Below are 5,888 nucleotides of genomic sequence, written 5' to 3' on the forward strand. Positions count from 1 at the left end.
CATGATTCGTAATATTCTTCTTCGTGTTCATCCTTTTACGATATGCTCGCTGATAAGCCGAATTCTTTTCGCGTCTGATTTTTGGGAATTGTTGTTCCTCATCTGGTGTACGTTGGATTTTTTTTCTAGGCATGTGTTGCATACCCACCATAAATCCTACTAGTTTCCCAAATCCTCCCTTCTGTTAACCAGATGTCCCATCCAGAATCTCCTCTTCAATTACTTTATGACTTTAATTCGGACAATTTCCAATTCCTCACGTTTCCTACCTAATTGCACTCTTCCGTGCAATTCCCTCATTTCTCCCTACCTCCTAAATTGAGCCCTCAAAGGACATTCCTTCCTTAATTTCAGCCAATCAAAGATCTTGGGCCTTTCCCTTTCTAGTTCCTACAACCCCCCAACTTACTGGCTAAAATTCTAGAAATAAATAGTTTTAGAATTAGAAGAGAGAACAGTTCCACGCTTCGACCTGAATTGGTCAGTTAGAGCTAAAGATTGTACAAGGAGTCTCAGAATGAAGATTGTACACAAAGAATCATTTTCACTTTTTGGAATCCAACACATGTTTGAATTGCTCAGACCGTGTTCAATTTAGGAAAAAATTGGTCAAAATAACAGTTCAGGAACTCAATTACTTTTTGTGTTATAATGAATAGTTATGTTTTTATTTGTTTATTCTCTTAAATGTCTGTCTTTTACAGTAATGTTTGCAGTTTTTACATGATCTTCTTTTTGTTAATTATTATCTATATTTATCTATAATTAAGTATATTTCTTGTTATTTGGACGATTTTCTTTCTATTTCAAATTGTTTGTTGATATTTGACTATTTTTTTATTGATTGATTCATTTGTTATTTATTTATTTTTATTTTCTAAGCTCCTGCAGACACACTGAAACAAAAAAATGAACAGTTTTTTAGCAAAATTAAATTGATTTGATTAATGATTTCCATGAATAGGAATATATCGAATGTTCACTTTTATTCAAGAATAACGTTAGACACATTATCTTCCAAGCATAATGGCAGAATTGTTTCTTGTTTTTTGGAGAAATGAAAAATGAAAAGAAAAATAACGCACGTGCATGGAAGATATGTTTTCTGCTCATGAAAATCTAACAGAACATCTCACGCCCAATCAGCAATCAAAAGCAATCGATGCCTTCAACTTTCTCCGCCATTCAATTAGGGCTTTATCGTTGAATACGTAGCATTAAAAAAATCGCGGTCGAAATGAGAGACATAGTTTTCCTTCGATTGCTGATTTGGCGTGGAATTGTCGGACAGCATTTCTTGCATGATTGCGACGTGAATGCTTTTCAATATGTTTAGTTGAGGAACGTGATTTTGGGTGGTCGGGCGTCGGAAAAACTGGGATTGGTGTAATGAGATGCAGTCGAAGACACACGACACTAAGTTATAAAAACTTCGTATATTTATTGTCACTATTTGTAAAAAACTATACAAGTTTCACAAAGTTCGTTGGGTTTCACCCGTGTGAAATCCTGGATCGTTGGTATTCTAATTGTAGTTGAGAGACGTTGATAAAGGCGAAATTATAGAATTACGTTGACCGGTACGTTGGAGATACGTTGTAAGACTGATTTGGGGGGGGTCTCAAGTTGGTGACCGAGACCGATGACCAGTGACGCGATGAACCCCGGAAGTATCCGAAATTCATCGATCACTTGTCGTTGAGTTGGGGGGCGTTTTTTAGGTATAGTTTAAACACAATAAGATTTAAGGATTCACTTAAACGAATATTCATATATTTTTCCTGAAGTGGAAAACGAACAACTTACGTGGAAAACTTGGACTCGACTCCTTATTTGTTTCTCTTCGTCTGATACCAATTTCGATGGTTTTAATGGTGACACACCCCACAATCAATTGCGACAATGATTCAACTTACACTTCGGCTGGAAAACATCTATGTTTCTCTGCAAAGCCTAAAAGAATGAATTGGTCAAGTTCATAAGTTGAATAACTCTTCGGGGGTTTTGAAGAATAGGATTCATTTTCGAAAGAAAAAAAATTTACAATTGAAATAAATGTTAAATGTCCTCAATCATGTGACCAAAGGAATTTATTTATGATAACAATTTCATAACCTACCTGCAGTGAGTTTCTGAAGATTTTATTAACCCAGTTAGAATTTCACCTTTATGATTGGTGAACAAAACAAAGAGATTCTCAATTATTTTATTGATTATTTGCGAAATTTTCAATCTCATTTTAAAAACACTCAATGGCGGAGTCTAGAAGCGATAAATTATCGGAAATCACAGCATCAAGACTTACTGAACGAAATGACAGGCGGTTCTTTCTAGGTTATAGAGATATCGACAGTTGAAACCGGAAGCTACAATACATGAAAATTCCATTCATTTCCATGAAACTTGATATTAACAACTGATTCTCTTGGAGTAGAAAAAAATTAGAACAGGAAAATTACGCATAAAAAAATGAAGTATCGTTACATTGTTGATGATTTATTGTGGATGTTAATGTTGTTTATCATAGAACTCAACTCATTACAGCTTTTTTTTCTCAAACCAAACAAAATTACGATTTTTAAAAATTTGTTTTTATACGTAATTCTCAAACTTTGTCGATATTGAAAATCCTGAGTTAAAACCATCATTCTTCTGTATTTTCAAGTCATCGAATCGTTAGGATGCAGAATAAACGCGGCTTCTTTTTTTTTCGTTTGAGGAATACCGATTGAAAAATGACATGTTCGTCAAGAAACAGAATACAACAGGAACTTATATTATGTTATCAATGGAATATAGATTATGTTGGAAAATTACGACACAGCTCTTCTGTTCTGCTTCAAAAATCACTCGACAAGGTTTAGCATATGTTTAACTATAGTTTCCAGGAAAGGGACTGATTTATGATCTGTTGTGCTCTGGACTTGAGAGCATTGTGATCCTTACCACAAGTGGTATTCAAAGGAGACTCTGTCCTCTGGAAACATAAAGGTTCTATTGTTTTTTCTCCTAGTATAGATTTTTCATATTATAAGAAGTAAGTTAGTCTCTGGACACCAGTCCTCTAGATCAGTCGTGCCTTCCTCGTGCAAGTTAAATAAAGAGTTTATGATTATAAAATTAATTAAAACACTACATTTATTTATACCCTTTTATCCATATCCCAATAGATTATCTATAAGTTTTTCCTTCTAACTTATAATATAAACACCGTTACTTTCTCAGTATAATACTATCCCATGTTAGATCCTATTTGCAAAAAATCACATTTCTCGTTATTAAGGTTTAATTTAACTTTGCGCTGCATCATTTTAACCATAATTAACTTATTATCTAGTAGTAAGTGGGCACGATTGGCGAATTTTCTTCCAGGAATCGCCCCCCTTCCCCCCTTTTTCCAGACGTGTCCGAACACGTTTTCCCCATTGTCCTTTGAGGAGGACGTCGCCGAGCTGTGGACCCCCTGTGGTGAGGGTCCCCAAAGGAATGTTTTTGTTCGACAGGAAATGGGTGGTGGGTGTGTGGTAACGGTCACGTGATCCAAACGGGAGAGTGGGTGGAAAATGGGTGGTAAGGGTCACGTGATTCAAAAGGGCGGGAGTGGGGGGAAAGTGGATGGCGTGGGAAGTGTGGGTATATATGGGGAAAATGAAATAAATATGTAATACATAATTTATTGGGTATATAAATCATTTATTCAGAAATTATACTTGTATGAGGGGTGGTACATAATATTAGGGATTTAAAAAATAGTAGTAATCAAAATTATTGTTATTATTAGTATTATTAAATTAATGCAAATGGAATATATTTTTTAAAGACCGCTGGTTACAATGCAAACTACCTTTACCAGACAAGTTCTGAAAAGGCTTACTTAAATTTCTACGATTACAATTGCGTTTTTGAATAATTTTGTTGAACATTTTCATAACAATGCGATCGTTACGTTTTGTGTCTGAAGTAAATAGTTTATGAAAGGACTGTAAAGACCGATCATTGAACAACCAGTGAAGCACAACAATGCAGTACTGCCCACAAACATCAGAAGATATATCTTGGAGTCTCTTCTGGCTCCATTCATAAACATTGCAATTTCGCTTAAGGCGCTGAGAGATTCTTGTATCGAAGGGTGGCATTCCGAAGCTGTCGAAATAGATTCCTCGCCTATTTGAACCGAGGTAAACGGCAACCCAGTGACTTCCTGCCTGATTGTGGTTGTCGGTGTTGATGATGATAGCACAGGGCCGGGGCCATGTCCAGGGGACACGGTCGGCAGGGTAGACACCTCCAATGCATGCATCTGTGTGCGGTAATATCTCCAGGAGCTCAAGTGTATTCATAGAACGTCGGTAATCCGGGAAATGAGCGTTGGTCTCGTTCAGCAGGTTGAATGCAACTAATGCAATCTTATGCTGCGCATCCATTAAGTAGTCTTCCATTTTCAACCGCTGTAGTCGACAATAACCTGCCTTGTGGAATCAATTTCTAGCAAATTGTCATATTCGGCGTACAACAAACAATTTACATTCTGCTCTGTTGCTCTATTGAAGCGAACTTCAATGCGAATACTTCCACTTTTCACCAGATTCCAATGGCCAGCGGAACTTGCAGATAAATCAGGAGTCAGATCGAACGCGAACAAGCAAAATCCATCGGAATAGGCCGGACGAGAGATGCTATTTCCATGGTCGCTGAAATGTGTTCCAGTACCAGCAAATAGGGTGTTGAATGCCTCCACATCTAGGCAGACACCAGAGGTGAAACTTGGCTGCAGAGGTTTTGTAGGTACTTGGCGTCCATCGACATTCAGGCATAAAAAGTTTATCCCAAAATTTTGAAAGTTGAAGGGATTCTTCTTTCTCGATCCGTTGAAACTGACATTGTCAACAAATCCCAGTATGATTCTTTTAGGTAGTTGACCCAAAATGGCATTGTCTATTGTCTCCCCCATAATCCCCCGATGGAGAACAAAAGATTTGACCTCCACCCGTGTCAAAGGATATTTCGCAGTTGTCTTTGCAAGTGTTTTAGCGTGAGCTATCAAAATTCCAGGGCTGAGTTTCACACGGCGAACTGTCAAGGAGGCTTCTTCTATATGCACCTTATAATGCAGGGGAGTAGCGTCCATAAGGCAAAAGTCGTCCTTTGCACGGATAAGACGAACGCGTAGCTCTACGCCATTCATCAAAAACTTGTCTTGATTGAACACGTCACAATGTAAATGTCCCAGTAGATCAAATGCTTTTCCACCTTTAGTAATTGCCTGACGTACGGCTAGCCCATCGTTGTTTCTTGCATCACCCGCCGCTACAGCAATAGAATCCATTGCACCATAGCTATCCGTACCCCAAAGAGACATTCCAAGATGTGAGGACTTTGCATCGGTTCCATAGTTTAGCAATGTTTCAATGTATGCTCTATAAGCGTACAGGTTATTTGGAGGCGTAACAACTTTTTGGTTGAAATATACATCCACTTGGTTAAACATTGAATGTAAAACGTTATTCACAGGCCCAACAGAGTCGTCTAGACCAGCAGAGCCATCGGGTATCAGGATTCTGGCGCGAACTTTGATCATGGTATGTGCCAAATCAATATATTCTTCTCCATGGCCTGGTACGATGAATTCAATTGGGGCATCGTCCGACAGCGTAGATACAGGATTATAATAAACAAATTGAGAATTTTCAATACTTGTTTGGGTAGGTGGTATGGTAAATAGGTCCAGCTCCGACTTCACACACTCAGAAGAGTGCGAATGTAGAAACGACATGATAATTAGTTGAAAATATCGTACAAATCACGAGTCTTCCGCTTTGATTTATGTCTCGGTACTTTTTTCACTTTCTTGCTTCTTTTGTTTGCAACGGGTCTTTTCTTTTTATTCT

The 5,888-nt window shown here is 37.7% G+C and overlaps 1 long non-coding RNA gene across 1 annotated transcript; it reads right to left on the reverse strand.

Annotated features, from left to right (window-relative positions):
- Window positions 1–649: 649 nt before the first annotated feature.
- On the reverse strand, window positions 650–2,322 carry LOC135164395 (uncharacterized). Its single transcript, XR_010299286.1, has 3 exons — window positions 2,120–2,322; window positions 1,807–1,953; window positions 650–896 (listed from the first exon to the last, which is right to left on the reverse strand). It is a non-coding gene; the product is annotated as an uncharacterized LOC135164395 (long non-coding RNA).
- Window positions 2,323–5,888: the final 3,566 nt, after the last annotated feature.

Source organism: Diachasmimorpha longicaudata, chromosome 7, assembly GCF_034640455.1.
Source record: "Diachasmimorpha longicaudata isolate KC_UGA_2023 chromosome 7, iyDiaLong2, whole genome shotgun sequence".
NCBI classification, from domain to species: Eukaryota; Metazoa; Arthropoda; class Insecta; order Hymenoptera; family Braconidae; genus Diachasmimorpha; species Diachasmimorpha longicaudata.